We start from the raw sequence: 18747 nt of genomic DNA on the forward strand, positions 1-18747 counted from the left end.
AAAGCAAAATGATAACTCCATAATACCAATGCATTACTGTATCATTATGTAAATTTGCTATTTAGCAGATTGGACAAGTTGGGTGACAAACCCTACTTTAGCTGAACAATGCTTGTTAGTGGATGTCACTTTTAAGATACCAAAAAAGGTAAGAATTAATATAATTAAACGACACCCTTTTAAGTTTCTCATTGATATCTTTGAACATTTTCTTAAAGAACCAAAAGTATCCTTCTTACCTAACTCATAAACATGGTATAAATAGAGTCTCATCCAGGGAGTCATTGAATACCATTGTAAAGTTGATCTATATGTGGTAGCCTGGTAGCTCTAAATAAAGCTTCCATAGGCAAGCTTTACGCCAGTTAAACCCTGGCCTCCATCTTTTGAACCCTGTACAGGGACTTGGAATTAAGCAGGGTTGAAACCATCGAGTAGCTGCTAGTAGATGGAGCAGGCTAGTAGGGAATGTCTACAAGGTCACAATAAGATAGGGATTAGAGGAAAAATGTCAGGCAGAAGAATAGTCAGAAAACAAGTGATGGTCAGAAACAGAAATCAGCACTAACGTTGGATTCACATTTGCGGACGAGGGCTTTACGGAGGGCTGCGTAGTTCCTCCGTGAAGCCCCGCGCACTGTCGCGCCTCTTCCTTCTGCTCCGCCTAAGTCGGCATGCGTCCTGCGTACCCTATCTTTAACATTGGGTACGAAGGCCATGCGGATGTATGCGGATGCCTCCGCATGCGTCGTTTTGGTGCTGCGCCAACCTGCGTCAAAAGCAACATGTTGCATTTTGTTGCGGTCGGCGCAGCGTCAATATGACACATGCGGAGGCATCCGCATGGCCTGCGCACCCAATGTTAAAGCTAGGGTACGCAGGCCACATGCCGACATAGGCGGAGCAGAAGGAAGAGGAGCGGCAGTGGGCAGGGCTTCACGGAGGAACTACACAGCCCTCCACAAAGCCCTCGTCTGCAAATGTGAAACCAGTCTAACATAGTAGGAGCAGAGAACAAGGGTGTGGACCAGGTAAAGCAGTAATTATAACTGGTAGTGGAAGACAGAGAGTCAGGAGTTGATAAAGTATGCAGACCCACCCAGAGATGACAGTAGAGTCTCAATATTAAACCAAAGATAAGAAATAACCCCCAAGATTCGAGACTGGACCACAACACAAATTCAAGAAAGTATAATTGGACTTCTGAATTATTGCCTGCAACAGAAGCGGAAAGGGAGGGAAGAGGTACCGACATTGACATGACAAATATTGTGTTTACATATTGCTTAACGTACATAGTACAGTTTCTTCCTATTTCTCAAGAGAAAATAAGGTGTTACATTTTATTTGCTGGTTAGGTCCTTGAGGCGAGGCACAAATGAAGCATCCATAATTCTTTTCCCCTCACCAGCTATTTCCCTTGACATCTGTTCACAACAACTGATTGCAGAAAAGGGATGTTGCCTAGTGGCAGTCCAGCGATGATCTTATGAGTACATTCTGTTCAAGAAGAACTGTCACTTACCATAAATATGTATTTTTCCCTTGGTGTAGATGCTGTTTTTCACCTAAATTTGGTGTTGTTGATTTTTTTTTTGTTACTGCGCCTTTTTATTCGCGAGGTATGGCCCGATCTTCCATGTATGTAAATCCTGTGATTTAACCAAGAGGGTGTGGTCCTCAACTCTTCTCTGTGGGAGTTTTCAGAACGACCCCAGATGGCAAAAAATACTAGAGTTATATACATGGAAGAGAGGATTATAGCTCATGAATGTAGAGGCGCAGGAACAAAAAGTCAACAGTGACAGATTTAGGACAATGGTGTTATTTACACCAAGTAAAAAATATACATATTTATGGTAAGTGACAGGTCTTCTCAAAACTGCATCAACTTAACCCGTGTTTTATGTGAACAGCGCTAAACTATTACTGATAAGGGTATAAGTACAGAAAGTGACTGAAATAGAAGGTCAAACTAAACCTAACTATACGTGTTCTTACTTGGGTTGTGAAACCAAATAGATTCATAAAAGAAGGTACATGCCAACAATTAAGAGTGCTTTGTTACATAGAAAAAGTGCAGCTTATTTCAAAATATTGTCAAAATGACCATATAAATATATATACACTGCTCAAAAACATAAACGGAACACTTAAACAACATAATATGACTTCAAGAAATCAAACTTCTGTGAAAAAAATGGCCACTTAGGAAGCAACACTGTTTGACAATCAATTTCACATGCTGTTGTGCAAATGGAATAGACAACAGATAGAAATTATAGCCAATTATCAGGACACACTCAATAAAGGAGTGGTTCTGCAGGTGGGGACCACAGACCACATCTCAGTACCAATGCTTTCTGGCTGATGTTTTGGTCAATTTTAAATGTTGGTTGTGCTTTCACACTTGTGGTAGCATGAGACGGACTCTACAACCCACACAAGTAGCTCAGGTAGTGCAGCTCATCCAGGATGGCACATCAATGTGAGCTGTGGCAAGAAGGTTTGCTGTGTCTGTCAGCGTAGTGTCCAGAGGCTGGAGGCACTACCAGGAGACAGGCCAGTACAAGAGGAGACATGGAGGGTGCTGTAGGAGGGCAACAACCCAGCAGCAGGACCGCTACCTCTGCCTTTGTGCAATGAGGAACAGGAGGAGCACTGCCAGAGCCCTGCAAAATGACCTCCAGCAGGCCACAAATGTGCATGTGTCTGCACAAACGGTTAGAAACCAACCCCATGAGGATGGTCTGAGTGCCCGATGTCCACAGATGGAGGTTGTGCTCACAGCTCAACACCGTGCAGGACGACTGGCATTTGCCACAGAACATCAGGATTGGCAAGTTCGCCACTGGTGCCCTGTGCTCTTCACAGATGAAAGCAGGTTCACACTGCACACATGTGACAGACATGACAGAGTCTGGAGACGCCATGAAGAGCGATCTGCTGCCAGCAACATCCTTCGGCATGACCGGTTTGGCAGTGGGTCAGTAATGGTGTGGGGTGGCATTTCTTTGGAGGGCCGCACAGCCCTCCGTGTGCTCGCCAGAGGTAGCCTGACTGCCATTAGGTACCGAGATGAGATCCTCAGACCCCTTGTGAGAGAATATGCTGGTACGGTTTGCCCTGGGTTCCTCCTAATGCAGGACAATGCCAGACCTCATGTGGCTCGAGTGTGTCAGCAGTTCCTGCAAGATGAAGGCATTGAAGCTATGGACTGGTCCACCATTTTCCCAGACCTGAATTCGATTGAACACATCTGGGACATCATGTCTCGCACCATCCACCAATGTCACATTGCACCATAGACTGTCCAGAGTTGGCAGATGCTTTATTCCAGGTCTGGGAGGAGATCCCTCAGGAGACCATCCGCCGCCTCATCAGGAGCATGTCCAGGCATTGTAGAGAGATCAAACAGGCACATGGAGGCCACACACACTACTGAGCATCATTTCCTTGTCTTGAGGCATTTCCACTGAAGTTGGATCAGCCTGTAACTTCATTTTCCACTTTGATTTTGAGCATCATTCCAACTCCAGACCTCCGTGGGATTTTAGTTGTGATTTACGTTGATCATTTTTAGGTTTTATTGTTCTCAACACATTCCACTATGTAATGAATAAAGATTTAACACTGGAATATTTAATTCAGTGATATCTAGGATGTGGGATTTAAGTGTTACATTTATTTTTTTTAGCAATATATATATATATATATATTTGCCCATTAAGGTTGATTTGCTATCTTAATATGGAAATACAGCAACCAATCAGTCACCCACCTAAGAAGTAAGATTGGTGGGTGAGGATGTAGGAATGATTTGAGAGAATTGTTTAGAAAAGACTCAAACTATGCATTAAGGGCTATTATTTCAGAACTTCCACTAGGCAAATGGCATAACATATTGTATGTGCCCATATTGGCTACTAGGTAAAGAAGAGCAAATATATTCAAGTCGAATTGAATTCTACTTGAATATTACAAAAATTGGCAATTTCCAATTATTTTTTTTTTGTGATTCGCATCCACAGGGATTCAGCAAAATGGCCATCATTTTGCTGAACCAAAAAGGGTCATTAAAAGGTTAAAAAATAAAATGAATACTTATACTCACCTTTACCATTCATCTCGTCACCTGTCTGATCCTCGTCACACCTTAATATCCCTGCCATAAGGGCTGAAAACCCCTCTGTTGCTAAGCCAGGCTACCAGCTCTGATGAGGCCAGGGTGTTGTCGCGCATTCGCACATAGGGTTGCGTTGAACTTTGCCACTTCATGACATTGTGACCTTGCGTGCCCTTGCACAGAACTGTCCTGGGCTTCATCACAGTCTATATTCCTGGATTAGCATGAAGAGGCCCTTGAATTCGGCACCTCTATCTGAGATAAGTAGATGCAACGAGAACTGGACGAGTGGTGGTGAAGAGCATAGGGGTTGGAGAGGCCTGAGAAGCTTTTTCTCATTTTTTACATCTTACATTTTTATGCTCTAGAGTCTGGAGATACTTTAGATTACAATAAGGGACACTTAATTCATGGAGAACAACTTCTCTGCTTATCAAATTTTCTGGAAAAATCCACACAAAGCTGCAAATTTGAATTTTGGCTGATCCGCTTATCCCTGCAACTACTAGTGGTTTTATGCTTCCCGAACAACATATTCGATTAACAGAGCCACTTTATTATTGACAACTTGGAGCCTGCCCTATCTGCTATTGGAATCTCAGAATCTAAGCAAAAACATTCTAGCCATACTTAACTGTTCTGTCCCAAATAGAAAACCAGAAATGCTAAGCACCTCCTCTTTAATAAGCCTCACCTCTTTATACCACCTGACACTCAAAGTAAGAAAGAGAAGGAAATTAACTTATGTATTTTCTGTAAGATTTCTACAGAACTGTTCATTAAAGAAAATTCCGCAGAATGGAAAATAGCGTGTCTACTTTTATCAATGACTTTTGTATGACATCTAAGCTTCATTGCACCCAGTATCGGTCCTAGTTACTGTACATAATGAGAATAGAATAGAAATGATTTCTAAGACCCAGTAGGCAAGAATGACTGAAATCTGCATTATTTTATTCACCATGAAAAAACATTAAGTGAATTGTACAAGGTCTGAGTGATGTAGTAGATAGACATATAATATGATACAAAGAATCACATATTATAAAGCATAAGTGACATTGTAAAATTATATGAATATTGCTTACATAGCCTTGTACATTAAGGCGCTGGCAGTAACCACTTTGGGTTTGTGTTCGTGTACACTGCGTTGGACATTAGTCTTTTGATGTAATGGATTTTTATTGTTACACTATGCTGATATTTCTGTGACTCTCCAGTCGAACCGGCAGTTTTGACATAAGAGAAACGCAAAGGAAAACAAAAGAAAGAAAAAGCCATGCAATGGCAAGTAACTGAAGCCAAAAAAAAATAGGAGAGAAAAGGAAAGGAGTAAAAAAGCAAAATAAACAGTAGAATAAACAGTAGACAACAGAATATTGTATAACGCATTGTATAAATACTTACGATATAAGTAGGGGTGAGCGACGAAATGATGGGAAGTGAGAGACAGAAAAATAGGTGTGAGGAAGAATAAATAAAGCCCCCTCCAGGGGCTCCAAACCAGTTGTGTTATCTGCCTTTATGAAAGGTTTACAACTGTGTACAATTAAGATATTAGAGTACATAACAGGAGCATACACACTAGACAATGAAACTTGGTCTTTCTCAATATTATATGATGCACCTAACAGCATAAGACCAAACAGCATAAGATCCTCGTACAAGGGGTTGGTCAATTGACTGGGCAGTTAAGAGAAGCCCTATATGTAAAGGAGATGGGATGTTAATCCAGGATTTACTGTGATCTCCGTATTTTGAGTCTGAAAATAATGTTTTATTTGCCTTTTATAATGCAATTGGCACCTGTTTTATAAAGGCTTTCAGCTTTAGCTCGGCCAAAACTCTAGAATTGCAGGTTTGACTTGATGGACTAGTGTTTTCTTCAACGCTATGTCAACTATTCATTATCAAAGAAGACGATAATTCTCTTTAGATGTGGTTTTGTACACAGATGACAGCAATACAGAACCGCTTCTTTATTTCTTACTAACTGCTAGTGTTGGATATAATTAACACATGTCATCTGCTTTCTTTTCCACAGTGAATATATTCACTCAGACACTTGTGGTTGTGTTAAAATTGCCACTAAGAGGTGCCAACTGCAGACTCAAGAAATCCGATGTAAATTATCATTGGATGAAAGGTTCAGTATGGCAGCATCCGAATCAAGGGACATCTAGAGGAAGAAGAACTTTTTGTTGGTCAAAAGATGATTGTAAATAACTATTCTTCTTCTAGACACATTATAGCATAGCATTGCATTCTTGTTTTAAAACCACATAGATCATTTTGTTTGCATAGTAGCCATTATAATAATAAAAGTGCTTGGGCGTAAACAATCTTGGACTTTCAATATTTGTCTAGAGTCATGTACTTGGTCGTAAGAGAAGAACTTCCAAAAGCTGAAATAAGAGCTCAAGTGGTGTGTTCTCTTAATTCTTCCAAGGAATACTAACCTTAGAGCCTATTGTTTATCATTTGATTCTGAAGTTAAATACAATCTATTGTTTCATATAAAGAGCCATATTGGGTTGGGAAGAAACCGATTTCATCACCGATGGGACTACTGCCAGAAGATCCAAAACCATGTCTGCCCCCATCACTGCTTTATCATAGGATTTCTAATTATGGGAACCTATAAAAACATTTTCATACAAGCCAATGAATTATATAACTAGCTGTCTCATTTTATGTTTAATTAACCTTTTATAGCTTAGCTCCTTCTTACAAGCAAGTCTACATGGTTGTGTGAATTATGTCTATCCTGGTTCTGAAAACTTGGCACTGAATTTCCCCTAGTCAAAATTCTTGATGCATATTATGTAGATCAAAATCACTGTCTACAAAAATATATAATAATCGTAATTGTCATAAACAGATTGTTGTATATTAAGATTTCTGACGTCCTTTGTTATAATGCTAACCAATTGGAGATCTGCCATTAAGACTTTTATCTTTTGGACGTTCTCCTTTACATGTTATCTCCATGTCTACAGAGAGTGTTTAGCATGACCACTTAGGGCAAATGATAGAATATGTATTATATGTCATATACTGAGAAAAGGCATTCAGAGGTTCAAATCTTGGCAGAAGATTTGACCATGAGATGTACATGGGGGTCTAGTGTCTGTCTCCGACAGACGATGTTTGGGTAAATAAGGATCAGTTGTGTTGATTTTCAATCCTTTTGGCCTGTGTGGAGATGAGCCACTGCTGGTGGTGTACTTTCCTCTCCCTATCTGCCGAAATATGTATGGAAGAATTGGAAAAGTTGACAGCTATTTAAGACAGATGAGCACTTTTAGCCAATTAACATTTTTAGAAGACATTTTTTTTAGTCAAAGGCCTTTTTCTTGGTCTAATCAGTCCTACTAATTTGCACTGAAGAGGAGCAAACTCCCTGACACAGCTGTATGCAAATGGAGATTCTGGTTTGTGTTCATACAGGCTCTTTAAAGCAAATCTCTCACCAAGTTTGTGTTACCACATCTGAACAAGAGCATGATGTAAGAGCACAGACCCCGTTTCCAGCGATCTGTCACTTACTGGGCTACATGCTGCAGTTTTGATAAAACACCCATTCTATCTACTGCAGATCTACCGATTCTCTGAATGCTGAGCCCTGTATAACCACGCCCACAACACTGATTGGCTGTTTCCTGTATACACTGTGCATAGGCAAAAAAACTGCCAATCTGTGGAGTTGGTGGGGTTACATTGCTCCCAAGAATCTGGAGAACTACATGGCAGTAGCTTTGACAGAGCTATACTAATAATCTCCTGCTGATAAAACATTGATTTGATCAAAGCTACAGGTGGCACTAAAGACCTTGCTCCTTCTGTCTGTAGAAGATATGTTCCATATTAACTTTCCCAGAGAAGAATTGCATGGCCTATGAGACACTTTAAAACTAGAGGGTCTTTAGAAATAGTAATAGAAAAATCTTCCAAGTTTATGTTTTCTGCCCTTAAGCTAAGCCTAAAAAACAACACTATGTTGAACATGACCGGCACAGAACTGTTAGAGCTTAACCATCTATCAAATGATTATCTAAATGGCTGCCATAAACTTGACAAACTTGAGTGTACACGTAATGCTAGCTAATATGTCCATCTATACAGGCCGATATACTGCATGCAACAATCGCTGATCGACAATATAGGAGGCTGATTGGCGCTGGTTTACTTTTTTAATGTACCAATAATCATCTTTCATGTGATCATTCGCTCCCCCACAATTCCATTATTGGAGGACACCTGCTTTCATGACGGGAGGTACTGCAACCAACAATAATGTTGCGCTCACGTAAAGCATGCAATCAACAAAGGGTTTTCTGATTTGTTATTTGATCACTGGATAAGTATACACTGGGCACAGATTGGGGACAAACATTACATTTTGGCGATCATCGCCTCGTGTACATGGAAATAAAGTTACATGTCTATTCACATGAACAGGGGTCTAAGGGGTAAGGTTTCTCCTTGTGGAGAGTGACATACCAGCTCTGGCTTGTCAAGGTAAGGAGGATTATTCGTCGTGCAATGCTCCTCTGGGAAATATAATATGCTCTGAAGAGGCAATTTGCATATTAAATTTCCCAGAGGAGCATTGCACGGCGAATAAGCCTCCTTACCTTGACAAGCCAGAGCTGGTATGTCGCTCTCCACAAGGAGAAACTTTAGAACCTAGTCCAGAGCCTTTCACTTCACCAAATCAGATCTCATACTTTGCACTGACAAGGGCCAACAGCCCGAAACACAGTGTCTGCAAATTGAGATTCTGATTTGGCTTTTATCCCAAGTCATGTGACAAGACTTGTTAAAGGGTTGATTGTGACTTGTAGGATTGCTACTTCCAACAGGAGGTGCTATATAGAGTTTAAGTCCTCTCCCTCTCTGAAGAGACAATTTGCATATAAAATTTCCCAGAGGAGCATTGCACGGCGAATAAGCCTCCTTACCTTGACAAGCCAGAGCTGGTATGTCACTCTCCACAAGGAGAAGCCTTACGCCTTAGACCCTAGTCCAGAGCCTCTCACCTAGCCAAATCAGATCTCATACTTTGCACTGACGAGGGCCAATAGCCAGAAACACCGTGTCTGCAAATTGAGATTCTGATTTGGCTTTTATCATAAGACATATTGCAAGACTCATTAAAGGGTTGATTGTGACTTGTAGGATCGCTACTTCCAACAGGTGCCGCTATAGAGTTCAAGTCCACTTTCTCTCTGAAGTGGCAATTTGCATATTCTGATAAAATAATTATAATATTCACATAGGCATCTGTCCTGCTTTAGAATTTGACTGTAAGGGTAGGCGTACATGCCTATTTTGCCAATATTCGACAAAAACGTTTGGATTAATCTGATCAGACTTTGATCATAGTGACATCAATTCTTCTCATTCTGTCAGTCGGTGAAAATGGGACCGCACTTGGAGGATGTCATCGGGATAAGGTCCAATGTTTTCATGGACCCACAGACTTGCATTGCTGATGTTGATCAGTCACTTAAATCAAAATCAGACATGTCTCCAAATTTTTCCACGGACCACTTGCTCAGAGACAAAAAATAGACCACGTGCACAGCCCCATAGAATATCATAGTAATATGAAAACCAGGGATAGAAATCACACAAGAAATTCAGTTGTGCGCATGAACTCTGAGTTGTTAGGTCGGCATCAGCCCAATTTGTAACATTTGACATATTTGTTGTATGTTTCCTGTATGGCAAATGCTTTTTCAATATTTCCTACAGAATTTAATTTACAGTATGACATTAATAAGTAACCAGATTAATCAAAGACTGAACTACGGATACCTGACCAGCCTTGTAATTCACAGTGTCTTTCAGAATAAAGCAGCCATTGCACATTACAACCATGATCTCATAGATGATGCAGTTATCATCCAAAGTAATATTACTATATTCCATTATGACTTGGCAATACACAAGGCAATGGATGGGATAAGCCTACACAGACAATATTCAATGCATTATGTATTACCGTATTCTTTACAGTATAGAAATGCAAAATAAAGTAGATAGAGGCTTACTACAAACCCATGACGGCCATGATGAATACCAAATTACTTAAAGCACTAGCATCCAATAAACCTCTATGTACAAGAGCATTTACATACCTGCTGTAATATATAAATACTAGCGCATTTACATACCTGCCATAATATATAAATACTAGAGCATTTACATACCTGCCGTAATATATAAATACTAGAGCATTTACATATCAGTCGTAATATATAAATACTAGAGCATTTACATACCTGCCATAATATATAAATACTAGAGCATCTACATACCTGCCGTAATATATACATACTAGAGCATCTACATACCTGCCGTAATATATAAATACTAGAGCATTTACATACCTGCCGTAATATATAAATACTAGAGCATTTACATACCTGCCATAATATATAAATACTAGAGCATTTACATATCAGTCGTAATATATAGATATATACAAACCATTAATAATGTTATGAGTTGGTTGGGAATCATAATACAAAATCCTAATTAGGCTTTAACGACCTGAGAAACAGCCATAATTTACATATAAGCATAGTTAAAGGCCTAGTGTGAGCTGCTGATTCAGCAGGCAGATCTGTCTGCACCTTTACTAGTCCTGCAATACACGGATGATGCAACGGGAAAAAAAAAAAAAAAAAATCGCCCACAATGGTGACAGCGCAATTATAATTTACCACTGGATACGTGTCAGTTAACCCTGTGACAACTGGCAACTCACGAACGCGGAAAGGGTTAAGACGCAAGGGTTAAAGAGATGCAAGATAATACATCTGACATCCCAACCTCTCCGCTTGCATTTTCCACTGGAAGCTGAACATGTTAATGCATATGGCTGCAGCATAAACCCTCATTAGATTTTAACAAGGCATTTAAAAGGCCTTGGAGCTGCAAAGCGGCTAATAGATTCCTGCAGGAATAAGTTCGAGGTGGCGGCACGGGGCTGCCCGTTTTCTGCACAACAACAATAGCATTTTCCTCGCTGCAAAGATACTTAAGCGCTGGTATAAATACCTCTTTATCCGGATGGTGAAGCAGGATTGAGAGGCAGGAACAAAAGGATGAATCAGGCAGGAACTGGAGAAATAAAACAAGAGGGGACAGAGGATGAGATGTTAGATTTTTTCGTTTTTCTGATTTTTTTTCCCCCATATAACGCACTGGGAATATGCACTCCCTGAGCTACAGGCAGCAATGATGGGGCTCTGACAACACACCTTCTGCTCCCTGGCACTGCAGCATAATGCTCTTTGTGTTAATTCAGCTGATGCTTAGGAAGAAGGTCCTGACAGAACTGGCTAATAGCCTGGAATACCGGGGCGACCATACACTTTACGCACTCCCTCCCTTCCGCTGCCCAGGACTGTGTCAGCCACTAGCCTGTCTCTACCAAGCCTGCAGTGGTACCGAAGAGAGGGGGTGAGGGAGGGCGGAAAAGAGGAGGAGGTGGGGGAGAAAAGGAGAAGCAGTGGAGGAAAGAAGAGAAAAAACCTCTATTCCCGAAGAGGAGGAGGGACGCACGAACAAGGGAGAGAAAGGGGTGAATGATGGGTAAATGAGCAGGTGTTAAGATGGAAGGAAACAAAGAATGGGAAATAAATAAAAAAAAAAAAACAAGGAAGTCGAAGGGAAAAAAAAAGACAGTGAATTAAAGCAGATAAAATGATGACGGAAATCGAGGAATAAGAAGAAGCTCGCCTCTAGATCTGGAACGTTCTAGAAGGAAGAGCAGACAAGAGGCGCGTCATCGCTCACTTTCCCTGAGAAGCTGCCCTGGTGTCTACATGGAGCGTCTTGTCACAAGATCCCAGCGTCAACTACCTGACAAGCATTGTAATGGCATCGAGCCGGTCAAGCAGTCTCAGACGCACGGGGTGCCGGCGCCTCCTCTAATCGGGAGTCACAAAACAAAGCGCTGTACCTCATACCCCCGAACCAGGCTACTATAGGCGGTGCTCAGCTGAGAGCCTGTCAATTACTATCAGCTCCTCACACTACTGATCATCACTTAGCCACGGGCTGGAAAGCAGTCAATTGACCTAAGGACCGCTGCCGGTTATTGAGATGTGACACTGCTGGAGAGTTGGCAACCCTGAAAGGCTAACAGTACCCTGGCATCTTCCGCTGTACATGTCTAGCCCCTGGTGGTGGTAACACTTATTACTGATATACCAGTACAGGATTTGACACATTTCTGTAGGATTTAGGTCCAGTATAGACCACCATAGGCGATTGCATAAATTTATAAATTTAGCTAGACATTATTTTGCTATAAAATCTAAGGACAGCATGAGGTAGGGGTTTAAGCACTAAATTCAGGGATATGTCACTTATCAAGCTGTGTGCTATTGTCTACTTACAATGAATGACATTATCATTGTTGTAACTAGCTGTCTCATGAGCCCTGGTCCGACTCCGCCCTCTTGTGTGATAAGCAGCTCACTGTCAATAGACAATGTACATAGAGAGTCTTGTATGGGTGCAGTTACCTTTCTAAGCTCTGCTTCATGCTACATCTAAGAACTCTGTCACAACTGCTGCACCCAGTAAACTAAGTAACACATCGTTGGAATCAGGGTCACTTTTACTGCTGCTCTCAGATAAGGTAGCCAAAAACCTGGTGACAGATTCCCTTTTATGAATACCGGTAGATATTTAATAGGTAGGCAACCGCAGTGATGTTTGAAGGCACATTGAGTACCGGGCTCCTGAAATTGTCCACGTCTATAGATATTATTACCACACTGGAGCCATAGAAGCAATACTTTAAAATGTAACTTGTCTTCTATGTAATCAATGATTTCCTAACTACAATCTATATATATCAATACTAAAATAAATTCTACATAATGGGAACTTCCATCTTCTTAATATATTGCAATCATCATATTATATGCCACACTGTGCTTAATTGTTTTCTTTTCTATTAGGTCTATGACATCACATGAATAAAAACAGGCTAGCTGAATCCTTCTACACTCTATGTAGAAAAAGTAAATATCTTTTCCCAGTATGAGTCATCATTAGAACTACAATTCTACTTGCAACAAAGTCCCTGGCAGCCCAGCTCCACCTCCTCTTCAATGTCTGACCCAGCTACTGCCAACCCCTTGCTTCTATCTCTCTTCCTTGTTTCCTTTTGTCATTGAGGTAGAATTGTAGTTCTAATAATGACTCACGCAGGAAAAAGATACCTCCTGGTTCTACATACAGCAGAAGGATTCAGCTAGTCTGTTTTTAATCACTTGATGTCACAGACCTAATGGAAAAGAGAAGGATGAACCAAGTAGAAGGGCAAAATGAGCAATTATAAGAACACAGTGCCATATAATGTGATCATTGCAATGTATTAAGAGGATAAAAACATTGATAGGAGTGTTTCATTAAGGGACTATCTACTTAATATGCTTATAATTCCTTTTTAGTAACGCTGTCTGAACTTATGCAATCTTTATGGCAGAGCCACTTGTGTGGTATCTTCGAATAGGTGAATCTATGCCATAGGCAGTTAGGCTCAGTTCACATTTCGGATTCTTTTCTATTTATCTGTTCCATTTAGAACACATAAACAGAACAGATAAATAAATTAGTATCCTGTGCAGTCCTGTGTCATCATTGACTTATATCGGTTCCATCTGCTTTCTGCTTTTGTTTATAGTTAGTGATGAGCGAATATACTCGTTAAGCTACTTTCACACTTGCGTCACTTGGCCTCCGTCGCAATGCGTCGTTTTGGGAAAAAACCGCATCCCGCAAATGTGCCCGCAGGATGCATTTTTTTCCCCATAGACTTGTTTTGCCGACGGATCGCGACGTATGGCCATACGTCGCATCCGTCGTGCACTGGATGCGTCGTGTTTTGGCGGACTGTCGTCATGAAAAAACATTCAAGTGAACGTTTTTTCAAACGTCGCATCCGCCATTTCCTACCGCGAATGCGCAGCCGGAACTCCGCCCCCTCCTCCCCGGACTTTAGAATGGGCAGCGGATGTGTTGAAAAATTGCATCCGCTGCCCACGTTGTGCTGAATTTTCACAACGTCCGTCGGTACGTCGCACCGATGCTTAGCAACGGCTGCGTACCGACGCAAGTGTGAAAGACCCCTTACTCAAGATTTCTCAAACTCGCTCGGGGGTCCTCCGAGTATTTTTTAGTGCTCGGAGTTTTCGTTTTTCTTGCCGCAGCTGAATGATTTACATCTGTTAGCCAGCATAAGTACATGTGGGCATTCCCTAGCAACCAGGCAACCCGCACATGTACTTATGCTGGCTAACAGATGTAAATCATTCAGCTGCGGCAAGAAAAACGAAAACTCCGAGCACTAAAAAATACTCGGAGGACCCCCGAGCATGCTCAAGAAATCTCGAGTAATGAGTATATTCGCTCATCACTATTTATAATTTGTGTAGAAAAAAGTTTGACATGCAGAACTTTTTTCTTCCTTTCTAGAAATAAACTACAAGCATAGGAACTCCATATTAATCAATGGGGGACATAGGATTCTAATTGCATTTATCTGCTTTGTTTGCTATTAGCAGAACATACCAATGGAAAAGATAAACTGAGCTTTGAACACAGCCTTACAAATTTGGGTAATGTTGGCTGGCCATGGATATAGCTAATCTGTCCTGATTTTATAATTTTAATATTAAGGATGTTTCCAGCCCTAGCACACACAGACAGAAGAGGCCCCCTGTACAAGAACAGCACATGGGCCCTTTGCAGTCTAATAACTCATCAAAATGCACACTTCCACTTGCTTTGGAGGTAGAAGTGTCCCGCTGCCTCCTGGCCCCCTGTGCGGCTGCATGGGTTGTCCCAATGATACGTCCACCCCTGGTTTCTGAATATACCTATTGATCATGTCCATATGGACTTATAGCTATTCTGGGATTCCCATATTTAAATTATCAATACAATTTCTAGCTAGTGTTGAGTATCCAATGTCTTGTTTTCAATCCCTGGTATTCTGAAAGCAATTCTCAGGATCTAATTTCAAGCTGTGCTCAGAGATGAAGTTGTGCGAGTTTGCTGAAGCGGAGCAGACAATCATCAATGATTATATGATTATACTGTGTATAATTTATGGTTTTTACTTGTTTGCTGAGGGGATTAGACAAAATAACAATATCACCTAATAATAGATAAATAGTATACAAGTACCTAAGAGAACCCGAGGAAGCCCACGCGAAACGCGCGTCGGGGACATGGTGGTCCAAACACAGGGAACAATGGGTAAACAGGATTGTGTCATTTAATAATATTGCGTGCCTTTCGATTTTTATACTGTTTCATCATTTCATTATTATTTATCTGTTCTGAGACTCTTGTACATAATAGTGACATTAATATACAGTATGCTAATATTATGCCCATGAGTGAATTTTTCCCCCCTTTTGTATATTGGTAGGCATTTTTCTCATCCATGACTATTTTCAGAATTGGTTAATTCCTTTAGTTCGGATTATACTGACTCAAGCACCTAAGAGAAGCCCAACATTTGCTTTCAAACAGCCTCCTTTCTTTGAATGCATTTATATGTAACAATGTAATGCGTCAAGAGCAAATAGAAAATAATTTATATATTTGGGGGATATTACAGGTCGATCTAAGGCTCTTCCCAAATTTGTGGCAAGTAGTATGGTAAAAGCTGCTTACTTTCGTTTTTAATTATTGCATATTTTTCCATGGAAAGACCATTTTTATATACTACCTACTGTAGTTCACTGATTTCCCAAATATTGTATACATATTGTTGCAACTATTTGGGTACATAATGAGCTAATATATGACTAAAGGAAACAAAACAAAATGAAGCATTTAGGTGACAGATGGATCTAGCATTCAGATTACTGCGGAACCAACTGGGACCACCAGAACAGTGCAACTAGCATGGTATTGGAAGGGTAAGTAATGGATATTTAAAATATTCCATACTCATATGTAACTTTTGAAATGTCACAGAAATCCCTTTCATAATCTGGATCAATGTTCAAATGGAGTTAGAATCTATTCCATTATAGTTACAGTGAGGTACAAGCTCTACGGAAGACTTAACTGACTTCTAGTGCACTCCAGGCATCTCTGGGAGCTTTAAACTGCACATACCATCACCATCTGTGGGAAAGGAGCTAATGTGCTCTGTGTAATGAGGGAAAACACTGCAGAAGAATGAGCCCATCACTAGAAAATCACAACACACAGATTGGAAGTGCTGGATAAGGAAAATAAGGTACAGCACTTCAGAGGTTCAATGGATAAGATGATCCTGATGTCATCACAGTACAAAAGCAAATACTGGTAAGCCGTAAGGTACCTTCACACATAACGATATCGTTAACGATATCGTTGCTTTTTGTGAGGTAGCAACGATATCGTTAAGGATATCGTTATGTGTGACAGCGACCAACAATCAGGCCCCTGCTGGGAGATCGTTGGTCGCTGAACAAAGTCCAGAACTTTATTTCGTCGCTGGATCTCCCGTGGACATCGCTGGATCGGCGTGTGTGACACCGATCCAGCGATGTCTTCACTGGTAACCAGGGTAAACATCGGGTAACTAAGCGCAGGGCCGCGCTTAGTAACCCGATGTTTACCCTGGTTACTAGCGTAAAAGTAAAAAAAAAAAAAACACTACATACTTACCTAACGCTGTCTGTCCCCGGCGCTGTGCTCTGCACTCCTCCTGTACTGGCTGTGAGCGTCGGTCAGCCGGAAAGCAGAGCGGTGACGTCACCGCTCTGCTTTCCGGCCGCTGTGCTCACAGCCAGTACAGGAGGAGTGCAGAGAAGCAGAGCGCCGGGGACAGACAGCGGTAGGTAAGTATGTAGTGTTTGGTTTTTTTTACTTTTACGCTGGTAACCAGGGTAAACATCGGGTTACTAAGCGCGGCCCTGCGCTTAGTTACCCGATGTTTACCCTGGTTACCGGGGACATCGGGATCGTTGGTCGCTGGAGAGCTGTCTGTGTGACAGCTCTCCAGCGACCAAACAGTGACGCTGCAGCGATCCGGATCGTTGTCGGTATCGCTGCAGCGTCGCTTAATGTGAAGGGGCCTTTAGTTGGCGCAACCTCCGTAGAAAGACTAGAGCAGCAGTACCAGTAATTAACAATTTTAAGTAATTTCAATTTTGGGCTGGGTTCACATCACATCTCTATCCTATCCATAACTTCATCAGGGGCTTCCTCTAAATGTCCAAAATCCCTCGAAACTTTTTTTGCCTCACTGGCGTCAATGGTTCCAATGGATCCAGCTAAAATCACATTTTTGGGGGATTTGACAGCAGTTCTGAACAGGGGCACAGACGTGATGGGAACCCAACCTTATGGCATACATATAGCAGTGCATTTAACACAAAACCCCAGATTAATCAAGACCAGTGTTTTCCACTGGATAAAGGGGCTTCTGATTCATTAAGAGGCGCATGCGAGGAGCAAAGTGGCATGTGCCTTTGTGTGCGCCTTGCGACAAATCTTACTCCAGTTAGGACAAACACTGCTGTTAGTCATTAATTTAATGAGTGGGAATCTCCATATCCTATCATGCCCCCATTAAGCCTCAATTCCACCTGGGCAAAAATGGCGTTGCACAAAAATTTTGCAACTTTTCAAAGCTCTTCACTAAAGAATTCTGGCAAAAAAGCTTTCATGAATTGGGGACAAACAGATATTACATTTTTTTCACATATTCAAATGTAGTGTTCTATATTGACTCCTTCACCCCCCAAGCTTGATTTCACCTTCATGATCAAGCTAAAGTTTACAAATCTGACCAGTGTCCCTTTATGAGATAATAATTCTGGAACGCTTCAATTAATCCCATTGATTCTGAGACTGTTTTTTGTGACATATTGTTGTAAAAATTTGTTTTATATTACTTGCGTTAATTTGTAAAAACAAATTAGAAATTTGGCTAAAAAAAGTAGCAATTTTTAAACTTTTAATTTTTATGCCCTTAAATCAGAGATTTACCCTATGTCACACAAAATAGTTAATAAATGACATTTCACACGTGTCTACTTTACATCAGCAACTTTTTTGAAACATAATTTTTGACTTTGATGGTCTTATATGATAGAAAATACCCAAAAGTGACACCATTCTAAAAACTGCACCCTTCAATGTGCTCAAATTCAAGAAGTTTATTTACGCTTTAGATCCTTCACAAGATGTTTTACAATGTGGAAGAAAAAAATGAACAGTTAAATTTTTTTCACAAAAATGTTTCTTTAGACCAAAATTTCTTCATTTTCAAAAAGGGCACCAAGAGAAAATGGACACTATATTTTGTTGTGCAGTTTCTCCTGAGCACGCTGATACCCAATATGTGGGGGAAAAGTACTGTTTGGGTGCAGGGCTCAGAAGAGAAGGAACAGGTTTGACTTTATGAATGTAAAATTGGCTAGAATCGAGAATGAATGCTATGTCACATTTTGAGATCCCCTGATGTGCCTAAACAGTGGAAAACGTCCACAGGTGACTCCATTTTGTAAATTTTAGAAACTAGACCCCTCAAGGAACTTATTTAGGTGTGTGGTGAGCACCTTGAACCCCCTGATGCTTCA

The 18747-nt window shown here is 40.9% G+C and overlaps 1 protein-coding gene across 40 annotated transcripts in view; it reads right to left on the bottom strand.

Moving 5' to 3' along the window:
- Positions 1-18747, bottom strand: part of MAP2 (microtubule associated protein 2) — a 323896-nt gene that overhangs the window by 159357 nt on the left and 145792 nt on the right. For 21 of the 40 annotated variants that reach the window (XM_069733498.1, XM_069733493.1, XM_069733496.1 and 18 more), the window contains one exon: positions 11198-11260. The exons of 5 other annotated variants lie outside the window; for them this stretch is intronic. The gene's annotated coding sequence lies outside the window, so the exon portion shown is untranslated. Of the gene's footprint in view, positions 1-11197; positions 11261-11400; positions 11592-18747 lie in introns of those variants that run through there. 14 more of the 40 variants (XM_069733500.1, XM_069733494.1, XM_069733497.1 and 11 more) reach the window with 4 other exon arrangements.

This window comes from Ranitomeya imitator, chromosome 7 (genome assembly GCF_032444005.1).
Source record: "Ranitomeya imitator isolate aRanImi1 chromosome 7, aRanImi1.pri, whole genome shotgun sequence".
Lineage (NCBI taxonomy): Eukaryota > Metazoa > Chordata > Amphibia > Anura > Dendrobatidae > Ranitomeya > Ranitomeya imitator.